The sequence below is a fragment of the Coregonus lavaretus genome, assembly GCF_964263955.1.
Source record: "Coregonus lavaretus genome assembly, contig: HAP1_SCAFFOLD_1452, whole genome shotgun sequence".
Classification (NCBI taxonomy): Eukaryota; Metazoa; Chordata; class Actinopteri; order Salmoniformes; family Salmonidae; genus Coregonus; species Coregonus lavaretus.
In genome coordinates this window covers 67,947-90,265 of record NW_028161647.1, presented here as the reverse complement: position 1 = coordinate 90,265, position 22,319 = coordinate 67,947, and the positions used below count along the sequence as shown (strand labels likewise).

The following is a 22,319-nucleotide window of genomic DNA, read 5'->3' as shown; positions in this document are numbered from 1 at the left end:
GCCCCCCCCTAAAAAATTTCTGGGGTTGCCTCACGACCGTCCGACGACGACCCTGATCACGCCGTAGCTCCTCTCTACGGCGCCTCTCCACTGTCTCACTCCATGGCCGGCGATCCATCCCGGCCAGGATTTCCCCCCAAGTCCAGGACCCTTTACCGTCCAATATCTCATCCCATGTCCAGGCTGCCTGCTCCTGGACACGCTGCTCCTCTTTCGCCAGGGCCTTTCCCGGCGCTTCCTCCCATGTCCACCCCAAGGGCTGCCCCTGGACACGCTGCTTGGTCGTTGCATGGTGGGTTTTTCTGTCACGATCGTCTAATGAGGGAGACCAAGGCGCAGCGTGTGAAACAAACATGACTTTAATTAGTTAAAGTTAAATATACAAAACAAGAAACGACTCGTGACGTCCAACGATAACACTGACCGAACACGGAACAAAAACCCACAAACCCAAAGTGAAACACAGACAGTTAAATATGGCTCCCAATCAGAGACAACCAGCAAACAGCTGACACTCGTTGCCTCTGATTGGGAGTCACACAGACCAACCTAGAAATAAACACAACAGAACTACCAACATAGAAACAGAAAACATAGAATGAACACACCCTGGCTCAACATAATGAGTCCCAGAGCCAGGGTGTGACACAGGCGAGGCAGTCATTTGAGAAATTGGCCAGGTCGATGAAGACGGCTGCACAGTACTGTCTATTATCGATCGCGGTTATAATATCATTTAGGACCTTGAGCATGGCTGAAGTGCACCCATGACCAGCTCGGAAACCGGATTGCATAGCGGAGAAGGTACGGTGGGATTCGAAATGGTCGGTGATCTGTTTGTTAACTTGGCTTTCAAAAACTTTCGAAAGGCAGGGCAGGATGGATATAGGTCTGTAACAGTTTGGATCTAGAGTGTCACCCCCTTTGAAGAGGGGGATGACCGCGGCAGCTTTCCAATCTCTGGGGATCAAAGACGTTACGAAAGAGAGGTTGAACAGGCTAGTAATAGGGGTTGCGACAATTTCGGCGGCTAGTTTTAGAAAGAAAGGGTCCAGATTGTCTAGCCCAGATGATTTGTAGGGGTCCAGATTTTGCAGCTCTTTCAGAACATCAGCTGTGTGAATTTGTGTGAAGGAGAAGCGGGGGAGCATGGGCAAGTTGCAGCGGAGGGTGTAGAGCTGGTGGCCGGGGTAGTGGTAGCCAGGTGGAAAGCATGGCCAGCCGTAGCAAAATGCTTGTTGAAATTCTCGATTATCGGTGGTGATAGTGTTTCCTAGCCTCAGTGCAGTGGGCAACTGGGAGGAAGTGCTCTTATTCTCCATGGACTTTACAGTGTCCCAAAACTTTTTGGAGTTAGTGCTACAGGATGCAAATTTCTGTTTGAAAAAGTTAGCCTTTGCTTTCCTAACTGCTTGTGTATATTGGTTCCTAACTTCCCTGAAAGTTGCATATCGCGGGGGCTATTTGATGCTAATGCATTACGCCACAGGATGTTTTTGTGCTGGTCAAGGGCAGTCAAGTCTGAGGAGAACCAGGGGCTATATCTGTTCTTAGTTCTGTATTTTTTGAATGGGGCATGTTTATTTAAGATCGAGAGGAAATTACTTTTAAAGAACAACCAGGCATCCTCTACTGACGGAATGAGATCTATATCCATCCAGGATACCTGGGCCAGGTCAATTAGGAAGGCCTGCTCGCTGAAGTGTTTTAGGGAGCGTTTGACCATGATGAGGGGTGGTCGTTTGACCGCAGACCCGTTACGGACGCAGGCAATAAGGCAGTGATCGCTGAGATCCTGGTTGAAGACAGCGGAGGTGTATTTAGAGGGTAAGCTAGTCAGGGTGATATCTATGAGGGTACCCATGTTTACGGATTTAGGGTTGTACCTGGTAGGTTTGTTGATAATTTGTGTGAGATTGAGGGCATCTAGTTTGGATTGTAGGATGGCCGGGGTGTTAAGCATATCCCAATTTAGGTCACCAAGCAGTACGAACTCTGAGGATAAATGGGGGGCAATCAATTCACATATGGTGTCCAGGGCACAGCTGGGGGCTGAGGGGGGTCTGTAGCAAGCGGCAACAGTGAGAGACCTATTTCTGGAAAGGTGGATTTTTAGAAGTAGAACCTCAAACTGTTTGGGCACAGACCTGGATAGTATGATAGAGCTCTGCAGGCTCTCTACAGTAGATTGCAACTCCACCCCCTTTGGCAGTTCTATCTAGACAGAAAATGTTATAGTTGGGGATGGACATTTCAGAATTATTGGTGGCCTTCCTAAGCCAGGATTCAGACACTGCTAGAACATCAAAGGTTGGCGGAGTGTGCTAACGCAGTGAATAACTCAAACTTAGGAAGGAGGCTTCTGATATTTACGTGCAGAAAACCAAGGCTTTTACGGTTACAGAAGTCAACAAATGATAGCTCCTGGTGAGTAGGAGTGATACTTGGGGCTGAAGGGCCTGGGTTAACCTCTACATCACCAGAAGAACAGAGGAGGAGTAGAATAAGGATACGACTAAAGGCTTTAAGAACTGGTCTTCTAGTGCGTTGGGTACAGAGAATAAAGGGGGCAGATTTCCGGGCGTTGTAGAAAAGATTCAGGGCATTATGTACAGAAAAGGATTTGGAAGGATATGAGTACAGTTGAGGTAAACCTAAGCGTTGCGTAACAATGAAAGAGATAGCATCACTGGAGGCACCGATTGAGCCGGTCTCGGCGTGTATGGGGGGTGGAACAAAGGAACTATTTGAGGCAGTTTGAGAGGGATTTGGGGTTCTACAGTGAAATTGTATAATAAGAACTAACCCAAACAGCAATAGGCAAGGCATATTGACATGGGAGAGAGGCATAAAGCAATCACAGGTGTTATTAGAGAGAGCTAAGACAACAACTGGTAATGGCGATACATTTTGGGCTGAGACTGAGGCTAAACAGAATTAACAGGACAGGGTACCGTGTAAAGGAACAGTCCAGCAGGCATCAGCTGTGCAGCTGAGTGATCATAAGGTCCAGTGAACAGCAATATGTGAGTCCGAGAGCAGTTCAAATTGGTGCTTCAGCACAGCGAGCAGGAAGCACAGTTGTAGTTTGCGTGTGCTAGCGGGCCGGGGCTAGCAGATGGATCTTCGTGGTCGACATCGTAACAGGAAGCCTGTTGAAACCACATCAGACGATTTCGTCGGCAAACCAGTCGTGTTGGATCGGCGGGGATCAGTGTCAACACTAGGAGGTCCCATCCGGTTGACAGAGAGGTAGATAGCCGGGAGATGGGCCTGGCTCGAGGCTAGCTCAAGGCTAACTGGTGCTTGCTAAGGGGCAATGGTAATTAGCCAACAACAGGTTGCAGCTAGCTGGTTTCGATGATCCACCGCTAGGGTCCAGTGATTCCGGCAGAAAGTCCGATATGCTCTGGGTCGATAGCACGCTGTGCAGACTGGCCGACGAATTGTCCAGGCTAGAGCTAGAGCTGGCTGGTGGGTAGTGCAGGCCACGGACGATGGTGAAGACGCTAGCGGTGGCTAATAGCATGTAGCCATTCGGTTGCAGCTAGACTAGTTTGAGCTTAAGGTTCTTGATAAAAGATATAAAGAAATAATAGAATCCTTTCCACGTTGGGTGAGGCGGGTTGCAGGAAAGTATATTTAGTTAAAGAATGAAAAGTAAAATTGAGAGATATATACAAAATAGACAAAAAACGGGCTATTTACACTAGGACACAGAAAAAAACACGTCCGCACTGCTACGCCATCTTGGAAAGATACTTGCATGACAATACAAACAGATCTGGGACTAGGCTACAGACATTCATGCTGAAGCACTTCTAGTTTTTCAGTTTACAGTAGTAACTAAGCCTACTCAGTTTTAACAGCACAATACCATTTAGATCTGCTTATGGTAACATATTCTTATACTTATTGCATAGGCTACTTTGAGAGAAAAACATTATTTAACTGTGAATTTTAAATACACAATACACAACTCATTACATTGTAGATGACAGTTGATGTAAGAGGTACACAACAGTCTTCATATAGGAGGCTAATTCAGTTGCCTGTAATGGACATTGTTGTAGTGAGAAACAATGGTTATGTGGAGATGCTACTTACCGACTGTCACGATCGTCTGGGTAAGGAGTAGTAGACCAAGGCGCAGCGTGTGAAATAAACATGACTTTATTTAATTAAAGCACGAAAACCAAAACAAAACACGATTCATGAAGTCCACGGTTAAACATACCGTCACGGAACAAAAACCCACAAACACAAGGTGAAGACACACAGTTTAAATATGGCTCCCAATCAGAGATAACGAGCCGACAGCTGACACTCGTTACCTCCGATTGGGAGTCACTCAATACAAACATAGACATCGACAACCTAGACACCCAACATAGAACATGAACACATAGAATGCACACACCCTGGCTCAACATAATGAGTCCCAGAGCCAGGGTGTGACAGTACCCCCCCCTAAAGGCGCGGACTGCGACCGCGCCTCAAAAACCCCAAACAGGGGAGGGCTGGGCGGGCATACCTCCTCGGTGGCGGTTCTGGCTCCGGCCTTGACCACCACCCTCCGATACACCCCCCATAGTACCCCTGGTCCTGTCTAGCCCCGCTGGCCGGAGCCGGACTGACGACACGCGCCCCTGGCTTGGTGCGTGGAACAGGAATGGACCGGAATGGGCTGGCGACGCGCACCACAGACTTGGTGCGGAGAGCAGGAACGAGCCGGACAGGGCTGACGACGCACCCCGTAGGCTTGGTGCGTGGAGGAGGAACGGGCCTTACCAGGCTGACGACTCGCACCCCGGGCTTTGTGCGTGGAGGAGGAACGGGCCTTACCAGGCTGACGACTCGCACCCCTGGCTTTGTGCGTGGAGGAGGAACGGGCCTTACCAGGCTGACTTCTCGCACCCCTGGCTTTGTGCGTGGAGGAGGAACGGGCCTTACCAGGCTGACTTCTCGCACCCCTGGCTTTGTGCGTGGAGGAGGAACGGGCCTTACCAGGCTGACTTCTCGCACCCCTGGCTTAGTGCGAGTGGCAGGAACAGGCCGGACCGGGCTGGCGACGCGCACCGTAGGTTTGGTGCGAGTGGCAGGAACAGGCCGGGTCGGGCTGGCGACGCGCACCGTAGACTTGGTGCGGGTGGCAGGAACAGGCCGGACCGGGCTGGCGACGCGCACCGTAGGTTTGGTGCGAGTGGCAGGAACAGGCCGGACCGGGCTGGCGACGCGCACCGTAGGTTTGGTGCGAGTGGCAGGAACAGGCCGGGTCGGGCTGGCGACGCGCACCGTAGACTTGGTGCGGGTGGCAGGAACAGGCCGGGTCGGGCTGGCGACGCGCACCGTAGACTTGGTGCGGGTGGCAGGAACAGGCCGGACCGGGCTGGCGACGCGCACCGTAGACTTGGTGCGGGTGGCAGGAACAGGCCGGACCGGGCTGGCGACGCGCACCGTAGGTTTGGTGCGGGTGGCAGGAACAGGCCGGGTCGGGCTGGCGACGCACACCGTAGGTCTAGTGCGTGGAGCAGGAACAGGCCGGGCTGGGCTGGCGACGCACACCGTAGGTCTGGTACGTGGAGCAGGAACAGGCCGGACAGGGCTGTCGACGCACACCTTAGGCTTTGTGCGTGGAGCAGGAACAGGCCGGGCTGGGCTGGCGACGCACACCGTGGACTTGGTGCGTGGAGTAGGAACAGGCCGGTCCATACTGGGAACACACACCACTGGCCTTAACCGGGGATCAGGAACGGGCCGGACCGGACTGGTAACACACCTCAGTCTCTCACGCCGTGCCTCCACTACTTCCCTCCCTCTACTCGCCAATGGCTCCCGTAATCCGGTTGCCTTCTCTCCACGTCTCCCTGTGGCAGCCTCCTGCTGCCCAGCCGCCCAAGCCATGTGCCCCCCCCAAAAAACTTTTTGGGGTTGCCTCTCGTCCTTCCGACGATGGCCCTGCTGACGCCGTTGCTCCTCTCTCGCCAGGGCCTTGATCCTCCCCCAAGGTCCCTTGCCCCCGAGCATGTCCTCCCAGGACCACGATTTGCCCACCTGGGCCATCGCCAGCCTCTCGATCTCCTTACCCGGCGCTTCCTCCCATGTCCAGTCTCCTTGCTCCTGGACACGCTGCTTGGTCCTTTTTTGGTGGGTTTTTTCTGTCACGATCGTCTGGGTAAGGAGTAGTAGACCAAGGCGCAGCGTGTGAAATAAACATGACTTTATTTAATTAAAGCACGAAAACCAAAACAAAACACGATTCATGAAGTCCACGGTTAAACATACCGTCACGGAACAAAAACCCACAAACACAAGGTGAAGACACACAGTTTAAATATGGCTCCCAATCAGAGATAACGAGCCGACAGCTGACACTCGTTACCTCCGATTGGGAGTCACTCAATACAAACATAGACATCGACAACCTAGACACCCAACATAGAACATGAACACATAGAATGCACACACCCTGGCTCAACATAATGAGTCCCAGAGCCAGGGTGTGACACCGACACTGACATGTTGAGCTCCAGCATTGAAGCAGTGATGTAGGCCGTCAGTGTGACTTCATCTGTCACCCCACCCTACAAAACAATGTCAAAATACTAAAACGTGTATAAACTGTATTTAGCCTGATACAATTCTGTTGAAATCATCATTCACTATTTTATGGCTGGTCTGACGAGACATACAACTACATCTTCTAATCAGTTTATTATCAATATAAATACCTTCATTCTGTTATTAAAGAGTTTCCCCAATCTGATGAAACAGCCATGTTTGCCTTGTCGACGTTCTAACCAAGTCTTGGCTTGCTCAATTTTTGCCGGGTCAATATAGATGAAAGACTGTGCTTTGCCAAAGGATCTCAAGACAAAAGCAGTCAGCCTGAGGAAAGAGAACTTGATTTGAATGTCCCGTCATAATACCCACATAAGGTTGTCATAAACATGACTTAGAGCTTGACATTACATGCAATGACAGCTTATTTTAACTTATGTCACATCCATGGTCTCTGTCAGAGACAATGCCATTTGATTGGTCAATACTTAATTGAAACAGACACAGTTATAATGTGTTTACCAGTAGGTGAAAAACACAATACTCACCAAGTGTTGCCCGAGCCTTGTCCAAATGTGCTGTATGCACCATCAAAATGCTTGTAGTTCAGCTGCCTTTGGTAACCTGTCGGCGTGTTTTTAGAGTGAACAACAAAGAGACCATGTGTTTTTTATAGTCACTGACCGTGTGCCCCAAATGGCACCCTATTCCCTATAAAGTACACAACTTTTGCCAGGAAAAAATTAGTGCGCTATTTAGGGAATAGGCAGGGTTGGGTAGATTACTTTCTAAAGGTAATCCGTTACAGTTACTAGTTGCCTGTCCAAAACTGTAATCAGTTACTCCCCAACCCTTGGGGTGCCATTTGGGATGCAGCCTCAATATTCTCTGATCAAATGATTTCAGTGGGGAAACATCTGGAAGTCCCTACATGTGTTGGGTCAGTGATGCTCTGTTGATAAGACACTGTGATGTCATCTATGCTGGAGCGCTATAATTTACATGATAGCAGGGTCGTAGTCATTAGGGCACACTGTGGTGAAACTTTTTTTTTAATTATTCAATGGAAAACAAACAAAGGGGCTCTTATTGGACAAATCCAGCCCTGTTTTCTTCCGTTTGGTGTCTAATCAATACGATCCATATTTTGTGGGACTCTCTTACCACTAGTGAGGAACTTGGTAGCCTTGTCTCGAATTGCTGGAGTGAGCTGCTCTGTGTTCCTCAGGTACTCCAGGATGTAGATATTGGGGGCTAGGAGGGCCGTATTCTGCTCTCCACACCCATATGGCATCTGCAACAGTCCATCCAGGTTCTTGAGGGCCCGACCCAGGATGTCCCCTACAGAGAAACATGGGACTTCCGTAAGACTGTCCTCTATAGCAAACAGCAGCGTTATCACTGGAGAAGGGTTGCTTTTCCCACCACTATGCCTATCTAAATTCACTACGCCTCTCTAAACAATACAATGGTTTATTTTACCCAGGACTGAGAGGGACATTCGATCAGATCCATCCACCACATTCTTGGGGAGTTGCAGTTCCACATCCTCTGTCAGAGCTTCTCCTATGGACACAGATGATAAGATGAATGGAGATGATCAGTTCAACCAAAGTGATGTCATGACTCTCCTGGCTGAGGATCCAAAGGCCTCAGATCAGCTAACAATGGAACATTATTTCTATCATCCGAATGTTAAGAATGGTCAGTGGGGTCCTAAAGAACAATGATGTCATATTGTTTATTATTTTGTGATGTCATTAAGGATGGTATCAATAAATAACTGTAACTCGGAAAATTTACACATTCTATCTATCAAGTTTACACCCAAATGTTGTATAAAATATATGATTAAAGATGAGAGTATTTTGGTGAAGATAGGAATGTGATTTTAGTCTTCTAATGCGATAATTGTTTTTCATATAAACTTTTGCCCAGTCAGTAACCACGCCCCAAGGGAGCACAGACATTGTGTTGGCGTGATGGAACACCCCCTTTTGACCCAAGGATAAAAAGCCTTGGTAACAAAATGTACATTTAGATCAGAAAGCGTGGATCTGTGGCTCTCATCAACACCTTCCCCATAGGAGTGATTGGTTTCTACAGAGAGACGACAAACAAAGACAGACACGTAAATACATTCATTAATTTTTCTCAGAATGTGCGGTGGTTAGGGTGCTAAGTATTCGGATTAATGTGGAGCGTAGTTTCTAAATGTTATACGATAAGTTTGACTCTCTTTGTCCCTCTCTCCCGCCTTCTTTATCTACCCCCCCTTTCCTTTGATAACCAAGCAGTCATGCTGTTGTTTGTCCGCTAGGGACCTTTTCTCATGTATTAAGTATGTATGTACTCTGTGTTATTATTTAGTTAGCTAGTAAATAAATAATTAAGCAAATTTGTGTATTGCTGACTCATAAGTAAGGTTGGGGTTCTTGCGGATCCAAGGATTATGCGACGTTCAGAATGAGACTGATATGAGGTAATGATTAATAAGTGACTGTTATCGATATAAAACATATGTATATTTTAGAGTTACATTCGGGAGATGGTAACTCTATTAACAACTTCTTCCGTGGTGCCCCAAATCCTAATGAGTTAATTGTTACATGATTAATTTAATCGAGTGACAATTAAACATAGTTAGTTGATTCAATAAATAACAGTCATCACATTAATACAATTCAGTTCACTACATTGAACATTCAAAGTTCATGCATTACTGACCAGTTGGACATAGCAACCAGTTGTAGGTGTCGGTCTTCTCTGTTCCCTCCGCCTGAGAGGAGAGGAGATTATTTTCAGTCAAAGGCAGTTACACTAGATGGTATCTGTACAGCAGTAAGTTTCACCACAGCAGTAGACTACATACCTTCACCAGCAGGCTATGTGTGACTGTGTCGATGCGTCCTCTCTCTGGTACGTTCACAATTTCATTGTCACATGCAGCGTGGGACTGGACATCCTCTGCACTAACGGACACGTTCAAATCCCCTACACACACATTGACAGACAGAGTGCAGCACAGGTTACACAACATCCAATACGGTGACTGAGAGTACACAACTCAGGTTGACATCCATTCTGCTGTTTGAACGGTTGAATGAAGACTGATGACTTACCCAGGACAGATGGTGCCATTGTCCAACTGAAGGTCTTTTGTCCATTGGCACACAAGCATGATGAGTACTGGACATCATTCAAGGGTGTGAGAGTGTAGTCTAAGGAGTGAGCCGGAGTCACAGAAACCTGCCAAATAGGAACAATTTAAACAAAACATGGAAAACCCAAGAATGATACCCTGGATCTACATTTAAAAAAAAATAAACACTGACTAGATAAACTGCAACAAAACAAAACACAAGATTTTAAACAACTTAAGAAACAACTCAAGAAACGATCATGATGCAGTACCGTACCATGATGCACTTGGACAGGTAGTTGACTGACTAGATAAACTGTAGTTGAACACAGTGGCCTTCAGCTCAAAGTGCTCTCCACGGATGATGGAGTAGGGCAGGGTGAACTCTAGGAAGAAGGGCTGGAAGACAGTGATCTCCACCGGAGGAGCCAGACCGAAGCCACCAGGGGCCAGGCAGAATGCCTCTGTCTCCCAGGTGGTGATGGTGTCTGGGACTGTAAGGGGCATGTATGCTGTTCCAGATTCCCTGTACAGAGGTCAGAGTTCAAACAGAAAGCCACTAAGTGAAAATAGGAAAATTGAGCCACACTTGTCTCTAGAAAACCATACACAAAATTCATAATTTGACCAAATATTTTGGAAGAGGTCATCATTTCATGGAGCCTGTAAAGGAAGAACCCACATGGAAAAAGTGGTAAGCAAGTTAGGTAAAAAAAAAAGATTTTCACCAAGTCAAATTAATTTATTGTGTTAGAGGTTTCATGATCCTTGTATCTAAACCAAAGTAGATAATTCAAATTGTTCTATGCATCATTTGGGGTCTCTATAAACTTCAATTTGAGGTCCTAAACCTAGCATGAACGTGTATCGTTGTACCTGTGTGGGCTAATATAGTCCAAATATTTGCCTTGGGGTAAGTTAAGCCAATGGTTAAGCCAATAGAGAGCAATAGTAATGGTGTATTTATGTAGGCACTAACTCCTCAATGGTTCGTTGGACAAAGCCTATGGGAAAATGAATGGAGTTTTTGTAGGGTTTTTGGATAAACAAAAATAAGGTCTGTGCTAAAAACAGGGATTATGTAATCTGATTACAAGAATGAACATTGTAAGAATGCTACATTCTTAAAAACAGCTGATTACATTCAGGATTACTTAATCTAATATCAATAGGAACATTTGATAAAACTCTGTCATCATTGCTGTCATTTAGCACGCCATCAAGATTTCTAACATGCTCTCAGAGATGTTATTGTTCTGCTGATCACCCATCAAGGATGGATGGCTTCTGTTGAAGGTAAGGCTTCCAAAACATTTACACCTGGCCCACTGGTCAATCAGACAGTCCTCTGGACTGCAGAGTTCCTGCTTGCTGCTTTGAAGCAGTGCAGTTTCGGGAAAAACACAGTATTGAAAGCAACCACTATTGTTGCTGTTCAAGAGATAAGGGTCACAGATTTCTGGTCTGTATTGTATCAATTATTGAACAAAAAGCAATATTAAATAGGTGGGTGCATAGGCCATTCAAAGTGGGTGCATAGGCCTATACATTACACTTACTGTTAGATATCAATAAGACGGCTAACTATCAGTTATAGCCTATATTTAGTTAGCGATCTAGCTAACCACTTCCTCAGGTGGTGAATTAGCCCCAAATGAATTAGCCTATGTGATATTAGTGCCAAAAAATATGTAGACAAATGAATATCTATTGAACAAAAACATCAGAAAATTCTGGAAAAATATTTTTATAGTAAAATAATAACAATTGCCTAATTGTCAAACCCCACATACATGACAATCACTGGTTCTTGAATCATAACATTTTAGTAGTCTAGTACACTTGTTAATTAAATACTTTGAATTACTTTATAAGACGCTGAGGCTACACATTTTTTATATTGTGTGACCCCACTGTAAATGTGGTGCAACCAAATCATTAGCTGGTGCCACCAACTGAACATTTTAGTATGGAGCCATGTGACTATGCTCTTACACATAGAATAGATAGCACACTAGTCCCCAATTTGGAAATACTCATGTTTCTAAATGAAAAAATGCTGAATTAGATTAATGTTTTTAAATGTTTTAAAATGTCTGGTGTTAGAAGTGACAGTAATCCAAAAGTAATAAAATGCAATCGGATTACATTAATCATTTTGAGTAATCCATTACATTCCTGATTACTTTATTTTTCATGTAACTGTAATCAGTAACGGATTACATTTTTCAAGTAATCCGCCCAACCCTGCCCAGGCTTAATGCAAGGCATTATCGCTGGGATATGACGTACAGTGCCTTGCAAAAGTATTCATCCCCCTTGGCGTTTTTCCTATTTTGTTGCATTACAACCTGTAATTTAAATTGATTTTTATTTGGATTTCATGTAATGGACATACACAAAATAGACCAAATTGGTGAAGTGAAATGAAAAAAATTACTTGTTTCAAAAAATTCCACCTTGGCAATAACAAATGGAAGAGTAGCTCAACCGAGCTACTCGCTCTCACAAATACAATCACTCACAAAGACAAGGGGATCAGAGGGAACACTTATACACATACTAATTAGGGGAATGAGCACCAGGTGTGTGTGATTGACAAGACAAGACATGACAAGTGGATTGATGAGAATGGGATCGGCAGTAGCTAGTAAGCCAGTGACGACGAACGCCGAAACCTGCCCGAACAAGGAGGGGAGGCAGCCTCGGCGGAAGTCGTGACAGTACCCCCTCCTTGACGCGCGGCTCCAGCAGTGCGCCGACCCCGGCCTCGGGGACGGCCAGGAGGACGCGGAGCAGGGCGAGTCGGATGGTGACGGTGGAAATCCCTCAACAGGGAGGGTTCGAGGATGTCCCTCCTTGGGACCCAACACCGTTCCTCCGGACCGTACCCCTCCCACTTTACAAGATATTGAAGGCCCCCCACCCGATGCCTCGAATCCAGTATGGAATGGACCGATTACGCCGGGGCCCCCTCGATGTCCAGAGGAGGTGGAGGAACCTCCCGTACCTCAGACTCCTGGAGCGGACCAGCTACAACTGGCCTGAAGAGGGACACATGAAACGAGGGGTTAATACGGTAATCAGGGGGGAGTAACAACCTGTATGTAACCTCGTTTATCCTCCTCAGGACTTTAAACGGCCCCACAAACCGCGGGCTCAGCTTCCAGCAGGGCAGACAGAGGGGTATATTCCGGGTCGAGAGCCAGACCTGATCCCCCGGGGCCTCCCTGCGGTGGCGGTCAGCGTTCGCCTTCTGACGATGCACGGCGCGCTGGAGGCGAATGTGGGAAGCGTCCCAAGTCTCCTCCGCGCACCGAAACCAGTCATCCACCGCAGGAGCATCGGTCTGGCTCTGGTGCCACGGTGCCAGGAGCGGTTGGTAACCCAAAACACATTGGAAGGGTGTTAGGTTAGTGGAGGAGTGGCGGAGAGAGTTCTGAGCGTATTCTGCCCATGGCAGGAACACGACCACTCCCCCGGTCGGTCCTGATAGTAGGTCCGCAGGTACCTACCCACATCTTGATTCACCCTTTCCACCGGCCCATTACTCTCGGGGTGAAATCCAGAGGTCAGGCTGAGTGAGACCCCCAGACGTTCCATGAACGCCTTACAGATTCTAGACGTGAACTGGGGACCTCGGTCGGATACTATATCCTCTGGTACCCCGTAGTGCCAGAAGACGTGAGTAAACAGAGCCTCCGTAAACAGAGCCTCCGCAGTTTGTAGGGCCGTGGGAAGACAGGGCAGACGAAGGAGGTGGCAGGACTTCGAAAAGAGATCCACAACAACCAGGATAGTGGTGTTACCTTGGGAGAGGGGAAGATCAGTAAGAAAATCAATACTAAGTTGAGACCATGGTCGTTGTGGAACTGGTAAAGGTTGTAGCTTACCCGCTGGGAGGTGCCTAGGTGCCTTACTCTGGTTGCACAATGAGCAGGAGGAAACATACACCCTCACGTCCTTAGCCAAGGAAGGCCACCAGTACTTCTCGGTCAGGCAGCGCATTGTACGACCGATACCTGGATGACCAGAGGAGGGTGCCGTGTGTGCCCAGTAGATCATACGATCACGGATAAGCGCAGGCACGTACTGCAGCCCAGCTGGACACTGCAGTTGAGATGGATCTGTGCGTAATGCCTGCACTATATATGCGTCCATCGCCCATACTACCAGCGCCACAATGCATGAGGCCGGGAGTATGGGGGTGTTGTCTCTGGGCCTCTCCTCTGTGTCATACAGCCGAGACAGTGCGTCTGCCTTCACGTTCTTCGTACCCGGAATTTATGAGAGTGTGAAATCAAACCCGAGTGCTGGGATAAGACAGCGCCTATCCCTACCTCGGACGCATCCACCTCCACTACGAACGGTAGTGATGAATCGGGGTGAGCCAGTACCGGGGCTGAGGTGAACAGACCACGCAATCTACTGAAGGCCAAATCAGCCTCAGCAGACCAGCGGAGCCGGGACGGCCCACCCTTCAACAAGGAGTTAATGGGAGCTGCAACCTTGCCAAAGCCCCGAATAAACCTCCGATAGTAGTTGGCAAAGCCAAGGAAGCGCTGCACCTCCTTCACCGTGGTTGGAGTCGGCCAATTACACACGGCTGAAATGCGATCTCCCTCCATCTCCACACCTGTGGTAGTAATGCGGTATCCGAGGAAGGAGATTGACTGCTGGAAAAACTCACACTTCTCTTAGGGCATCACCAGGTATTCATAATGCCTCGAGGTTGTGCTGAATGCTGTTTTCCACTCATCCCCTTCCCGAATACGCACCAGGTTGTAGGCACTCCTGAGGTCTAATTTCGTGAAAAAACGGGCCCCATGCATTGACTCAATCACTGAAGGAATGAGGGGAAGAGGATAACTAAATCGTACCGTCACCTTATTCAGTGGTCGATAATCAATGCACGGGCGTAAACCGCCATCTTTCTTCTTCGCAAAGAAGAAACTCGAGGAAGCAGGTGAAGTGGAGGGACGTTTATACCCCTGGCGCAGGGACTCGGTGACGTATGTTTCCATAGCCTCCGTTTCAGCCTGCGACAGGGGATACACATGATTCCTGGGAGGTACAACATCTACCCGAAGGTTTATCGTGCAATCCCCCTCCTGATGAGGTGGTAATTTAGTCAATTGCGTCTTGAAAAACGCAAGCGCCAGATCATGGTATTCGGGGGGAATGCACACGGTGGGGGTACCGTCTGGACTTTCCACCGTGGTCGCACCAACGGAAACACCTAGATACCTACCCGGACACTCACCACCCCGTAAGAACCCTCTGCGGCCATGAAAAATTGGGGTTGTGAAGGGCTAACCACGCAATACCTAAGACTACAGGGTAAGCAGGAGACTCAATAATCAAAAAAGTGATATGCTCAACATGCGTCTCCTGTGTAATCATGGTGACTGGTACAGTAACCTCCTTAACCAACCCGGACCCTAATGGTCGACTATCAAGTGCTCTGATGGGGAGTGGAATGGATAGGGGAACCAATGAAATGCCTTGATGGCGTGCAAATGCCCTGTCCATAAAGTTCCCAGCTGCGCCTGAATCGACTAGCGCCTTACACTGGGAAACTACCAGGTGATCGGGAAAGGAGATAGATAAGGTACAGTGCGCCGCAAAGGGCCCTGAACAAGTTTGGGTGTTCGTTACCTGGGGTGATGCGTGAGTACCCTGCCTACCGCCTCCAGACCCAAAGGAACGTTTACTGCGACGTGAGGTGGATTGTCCCTTCGTGCCACCAGAGTGGCACTGTCGCTGTCCTCCTGCGCTCTCTCGACCGGCGGCTCCCCCCAGCTCCATCTGCTCGGGGTCAGAGACGTCCGGAGTGGGAACGGGCAGATCCCTACCAGGACGTCCTCTGGCTGCTAGCAGATTGTCCAGCCGGATGGCCATGTCCACCAGTTGGGAGAACGATAGCATGGCATCACGGCAGGCTAGCTCCCGTCGGACGTCCTCCCTTAGGTGGCACTGTAAATGGCCGATCAGGGCCCGCTCGTTCCACCAGGACCCCGCCGCCAGCGTCCGGAACTCCAGCGCGTAGTCCTGTGTGGTCCTTGTCCCCGCCTCAGGCGGGTGATTGAAAACGGTCCGAAAGAGGCGAGCAGACTCCCTGTAGTCCTCCAATGCGGCAGCTCCCTCGTTCCACACCGCGTTGGCCCACTCCAGGGCTCTCCCACAAAGGCAGGAAACGAGGACAGATACCTTCTCCCACTCCAGTGGCGCCGGCCTGATGCTGGAGAAATATATCTCTAGTTGGAGCAGAAATCCCTTACATCGCACTGCTATCCCATCAAACGCCGGTGGCCGGGATATCTGGATACCTCCAGGGGCTGGGGTGTTGGTGGCTGGATCCGGTTGACCAGCTGGTCTCGATAGATCGGGTCCTCTCTTCTCCAGGCGTTGTACTACCTGAAGAACCCAATCCATCGCTTCCCCCAAGCTGGCCAGCATCGAGGAATGCTCCTGGACCCTTGCCACAACTCCAGACATGCGGTCTTCTCCTGCTGACTCCATATCAGATCAGGTGAGTGATTCTGTGACGAGGTGTGAATGAAGGAGTCAGGCGCAGGAGGTAAAACACCGAAGTACAGAGTTTATTCCGTTTATATAAATAAAACGAACCCAGCGTCAAAACGAAACTATCACAAGGGAAATATTCCACCTTGGCAATAACAAATGGAAGAGTAGCTCAACCGAGCTACTCGCTCTCACAAATACAATCACTCACAAAGACAAGGGGAACAGAGGGAGCACTTTTACACATACTAATTAGGGGAATGAGCACCAGGTGTGTGTGATTGACAAGACAAGACATGACAAGTGGAGTGATGAGAATAGGATCGGCAGTAGCTAGTAAGCCGGTGACGACGAACGCCAAAACCTGTCCGAACAAGGAGTGGAGGCAGCCTCGGCGGAAGTCGTGACAGGTGCGTGCATATGCATTCACCCCCTTTGCTATGAAGCCCCTAAATAAGATCTGGTGCAACCAATTACCTTCAGAAGTCACATAATTAGTTAAATAAAGTCCACCTGTGTGCAATCTAAGTGTCACATGATCTGTCACATGATCTCAGTATATATACACCTGTTCTGAAAGGCCCCAGAGTCTGCAACACCACTAAGCAAGTGGCACCACCAAGCAAGCGGCACCATGAAGACCAAGGTGCTCTCCAAACAGGTCAGGGACAAAGTTGTGGAGAAGTACAGATCAGGGTTGGGTTGTAAAAAACTATCAGAAACGTTGAGTATCTCACGGAGCACCATTAAATCCATTATTAGAAAATTGAAAGAATATGGCACCACAACAAACCTGCCAAGAGAGGGCCGCCCACCAAAACTCACGGACCAGGCAAGGAGGGCATTAATCAGAGAGGCAACAAAGAGACCAAAGATAACCCTGAAGGAGCTGCAAAGCTGCACAGTGGAGATTGGAGTATCTGTCCATAGGACCACTTTAAGCCATACACTACACAGAGCTGGGCTTTACGGAAGAGTGGCCAGAAAAAAGCCATTGCTTAAAGAAAAAAACGCATGTGGGAGACTCCCCAGACATATGGAAGAAGGTACTCTGGTCAGATGAGACAAGAATTGAGCTTTTTAGCCATCAAGGAAAAAGCTATGTCTGGCGCAAACCCAACACCTCTCATCACCCCGAGAACACCATCCCCACAGTGAAACATGGTGGTGGCAGCATCATGCTGTGGGGATGTTTTTCATCGGCAGGGACTGGGAAACTGGTCAGAATTGAAGGAATGATGGAGGCGCTAAATACAGGGACATTCTTGAGGGAAACCTGTTTCAGTCTTCCAGAGATTTGAGACTGGGACAGAGGTTCACCTTCCAGCAGGACAATGACCCTAAGCATACTGCTAAAGCAACACTTGAGTGGTTTAACGGGAAACATTTAAATGTCTTGGAATGGCCTAGTCAAAGCCCAGACCTCAATCCAGGGTGAATAGTTACGCACGCTCAAGTTTTCAGTTTTTTTGTCTTATTTCTTGTTTGTCTCACCCCAAAAAATATTTTGCATCTTCAAAGTGGTAGGCATGTTGTGTAAATCAAAGGATACAAACCCCCCCAAAATCAATTTTGATTCCAGGTTGTAAGGCAACAAAAAATGAAAAATGCCAATGGGGGTGAATACTTTCGAAAGCCACTGTAACAACAGGTCAGGCTTATGTTAAAAGTGTTTAAAAAAAGTTTAAAGCATTTGTTAGGTGTTAAGCCTGTGTTAAATTCTGCTTAAAACGATTAAAAGACAAAAAAGTGATTGTGATTGTGTTGAATTGTGTTTGGGAAATAGAGATAGACATGAACCAGGTTTCCATTCAACCTTTTTGCGCGCGTAAAGTATGTTTGATAAAAAATGTCATGACAGGCCTGAAGGAAACAGAACATTTGTCTGTAAAAATTTCCAATTGTCGACAAAAAAAATACGCTAGACAAGGTGGGACCTTTTTGTGTCAGTAAAATAAATTATGCGAGAAATGGTGGTGGAAACACTTTTATGGGCAAATATTGATATAATAACCATCATATCTAAGTAAACTTGGAATCACGCGATGACATGTTGTGTGGTCCTCCAACTACAACTCGCCGGGAGAACATGCAGTTTATTAGGCTTCAGATTAAATAAATATTGAGGGTTTTATTCTGGTGACATGATGATCGATGCTTGGCTGTCATTTGACAAATAAAAAGAACCTCGCTCTTTTGTCCATTACAATCTCATCATATAGTCAATTTGATGGAAATATCTCCGGTGGGAAAATACGCATATTGTTTTTATGCGGATTGTAGAAAATATTTGCATGAAAATCTGTCGCCAATCAGATGGAAACCTAGCTATGGTTTTAAAAAGGTAGTGGTAATATTTCATTCAATACAGAAATGTGTAGGCAGCTTAACTTACCCCTTGTGCCAAGAGACCAATTCTTTGGGACGAGCTATGTTTTCAATACTGTAATGTTTACATGAATTATGATTATTTCCAGGGATACACAACATCCTGAAATATATGTCGATATCTTTGTTAGAAAGAATACTATCTTTCCCTTGACAGAGTGATGCTGAATGTAAAACATTTATCAATTATACACCACTCTCCCCTACTCTGTAATGCAGTTTAATGAGGTACAGGTTCCTAATCTAGACCACTAATGTATGTTTGATATAGGTGGGTTGGTTGTTTAGCAACAAAACTGACAGGTACGCAACTATGGGGCAAAACAGACGGGGTTGGCTTAGATTGTTGACAAGTTAACTATATTTTGCCTCCAAATGCTTATTGAAAACATAAATACATTTGCACAATGAGCACTTGTTGTTTCTCAAATAAATCATTACAGTTGCTGGTTAGCTAGCTAGCGAATTTTTGGCATATTAGCATAGACATGACATGAGTCAAAACACCTCAAAACAAGCCATGGTATCAATAATAAGATACTACGAGCTGAAACGAGCCACCGACTATTCTCCACATGGCAGCTTCTTGTCATTGTTGCTAACTATCTGACCGTTCAGAATCATAAGATCACACAGCCTTCTGCCTCAATGATGCGCGCGCATTATTTTTGTGACGTTGTCAGTCAACCCATCTATAAGGCAACAGCCTCACTGTGCAGTGCTCTTACCCAACTTCCACAAGATCCCATATCCATGTCTCAGGGAAGAACGTACGGACCGTCTCTATGGGTGGCGGAGGTGGAGCGGCACCATGTCCGGCATCGAGTAATCCAGCTTGAACCACTGCAAATCCCTGACCTGATGCACCCGTTTCAAGGCTGTCCATTTCTACAGTGTGGGAGTAGTATCTGTAGGGTATTACTAAAACAAAACAGTCATTATTCTCGTGTTAGAATCAGCCTGGTCAAACCAGACCGAATGCTGCGCTCACTGGTGATGCATGCAGCGTTCAGACTGGTTTAACCAGGCTATGTTAGAATAACAAAAACCATACATTTTCCAAGATTCAACAAAGACTTCTGGCAATGACGAGAGTAAGCGGTGTTAAGGAGGACATCTCACCATAGGATCGATGGTACTGGTTCCCCTTATAACTTAGGCAGGAAGGTACTCTTAGAACCAGATTAGTTGCCAGCTTCAGTCCCAGTTTCTAGAAATGTAAGAATCACAAACAAGAGAGCTCAATATTAATGATTGTCTCAGTTTTATTTTTCTATTCTATGTTTTTTTGTTGTTGCCTCAAACAGGCTATTTTAGCAATGTATAATTTAAGAAGATGAATGCACGGTAACAGTTTGGTAAATGATTCTTACGAGAGAGAGGAAAAGAGGCTTCAAGTTAAGAGAAAACAAGGCAGAAGGTGCCTGAAAAACTTAATAAGGTTCCTTTTTCTCCTCAGTTTGTCCATCTGGGTATGGCATTACATATCTCCTTGGTCTTACACGTAAACATGCTACTGGATCTTCAAGCTCGTAGGGAATGTATGTTGTCTCCTTGACTGGTAACAAATCAAATATCTGGAATGGGATAATAAGGAGACGTGAAATGACCTTGTTCATTGGGCACCAAACAGAAGGCAGTGACTACTTAGACTTGTCTAATTTCATTTTCCATTGCTAAACGTTTTTAAAATGCTTTCCGTGCCCTGATGAACACAACCCAGAATAGGAACTTATTAAAGTCACACTATGCAGAAATCGCTCCTCCATTTCCTGGTTGCTAAAACTCAAATAGTTCACCTAATTTCAGTTTATGTGACAAAATAGCCTAGTATAGTGTAGAGAATCATTGTACTATCTAAACCGCTGTGAAATATATTTTCCAAAACCATGAATATTGTTGTTTCAGCTGTTTGAAGATGGTGTACAAACCCAAAAGTAAAAGATGCAAAAACAAAACTTAAGAACGGGGACCATAGAAATAGCACACATAGAACAGATACACTGCTTCTTAGACTTGCTTTCAAGCAGATCTATTACTCACATTTCTATGTGAATTTGGTTGAATTCAGGTCGCCCAAAAAGTTACATATTGCCACTTTAAGTACCAATAGGGATATGCTTTCCAGTTGATGAAAGCACACCCATTGGCCCACTGTGAACAGACCCACTCCAAGTCTGCTGTAGTCACTTCTTATTCCCCTGAAGCTGTTTGTATTCCCAGCACCACAAAAGCTGTTTATATGGTGGTATGACCGTTGACATTCACTTCAGTGAGCTCTGTTACCTTGTCAGCATCCAGCCTCTTCCCTGGCTCCATGATGTGAACACTCTTGTCCACAGTGCTGAGGCCACAGAGGGAGCCGGGCTGGGCCGAGAGCTGCAGGGTGTTCTCCTCCCCTGGGACCGCTTTTGAGGGTGAGAACTCCACCAACACCTGGCACACATGACATACACAAGTGTACATGATACACCTTTAGTGTACACAATATCTTTGTGATGAGGGTATGACACACACAGACACATGCACACTGTAAAAACGGACAGCTCATCTCCTTTCCAAAACCCCAACTTTCTTTTGGTTTTCTTATTGAAATAAGGTCACGCCAATCATCATAATTGTATCAGCCAATCAGCAGCCTTTCCCCCGGGACTTAGCATAATACCTGACCAGCCAGGGCCTCAGACAGTCTGCAGTTTCCATTCTGATGACAACCAATTTTTCTCTTCTCTTATTCTACCTCCTTAGAACAAATTGCTTTTCTTTCTGATGTTTTATTGAAGGTGCAGCTAAATGTAAGTCCCAAAATCCTGATGTCTTGTTGTTTGGAGCTAAACAGTGTCTGTTGTAAATATGTACCATTTGTGTTAAACTTGGTAGCTAGCTAGCTCGCGTACTCCCGCTAGCGTTAGCATTAGCATTGTCATCCGGAATGCATTACTATTTAGCATGCATATTAGCGATTAGCATTTGTTAGCATTTGTCTGTGGTGCTAGGCTATTTTCGGTTGTAGATCGCTCATGCTTATTATGTTTTATAATTTGTAGATATTTCTACATTGCTCTGTTGTTTGTTTGGGTCCACATAGCCTGTTTAGTTTGTAGGCATATTTTTCCCATACTGTGCTATAGCCTAGGTTCTCCCCTTTTCTTTGCAGAACCACAATTAGTATCAGAGAGGGTGGTGTTGTAATTGTGTGTGTGGATCTTCATTAAACCATTGAACTGGAACTACTGCATCCTCGTGTTCTGAACGGACACCCTGTGGTGGTTGCTACTGGCCTAAAATCCAGCACCTAGGTTTTTTATCCCTTTTTATTGGTCCTTCGAATTCATAAACAACCCATATTTTTCATGGTCCTTATGAGCAGGATGCAGTAACTGCCAGAGTGTCACGATCGTCATACATAGAGGAGGAGGACCAAGGCGCAGCGTTGAATGTGAACATATTATTTATTTGAATGATCACCCGATCAAAACAACGACGTGACAGTCGACGGTCAATACACAACCAAACACGAACACCACGAAACGAACACACCCTGGCTCAACACACAAAGTCCCGGAGCCAGAGCGTGACAGTACCCCCCCTAAAGGCGCGGACTGCGACCGCGCCTCAATAAGGCTAAACAAGGGAGGGCTGGGTGGGCATACCTCCTCGGCGGTGGTTCTGGCTCCGGCCCTGATCCCCACCTCCTCTTCAA

The 22,319-nt window shown here is 46.8% G+C and overlaps 1 pseudogene across 1 annotated transcript in view; it reads right to left on the bottom strand.

Moving 5' to 3' along the window:
* Nucleotides 1–22,319, bottom strand: part of LOC311120293 (alpha-2-macroglobulin-like) — a 41,259-nt pseudogene that overhangs the window by 6,719 nt on the left and 12,221 nt on the right. Inside the window, exons 5-17 of the transcript in view lie at nt 20,903–21,052; nt 20,041–20,193; nt 19,739–19,826; nt 19,345–19,537; nt 9,981–10,229; nt 9,684–9,810; nt 9,434–9,555; nt 9,289–9,340; nt 8,044–8,127; nt 7,726–7,902; nt 7,110–7,185; nt 6,732–6,888; nt 6,510–6,584 (exon numbers count right to left, since the gene is read on the bottom strand). The product of the transcript in view is annotated as an alpha-2-macroglobulin-like (transcript). The remainder of the gene's footprint in view (nt 1–6,509; nt 6,585–6,731; nt 6,889–7,109; nt 7,186–7,725; nt 7,903–8,043; nt 8,128–9,288; nt 9,341–9,433; nt 9,556–9,683; nt 9,811–9,980; nt 10,230–19,344; nt 19,538–19,738; nt 19,827–20,040; nt 20,194–20,902; nt 21,053–22,319) is intronic.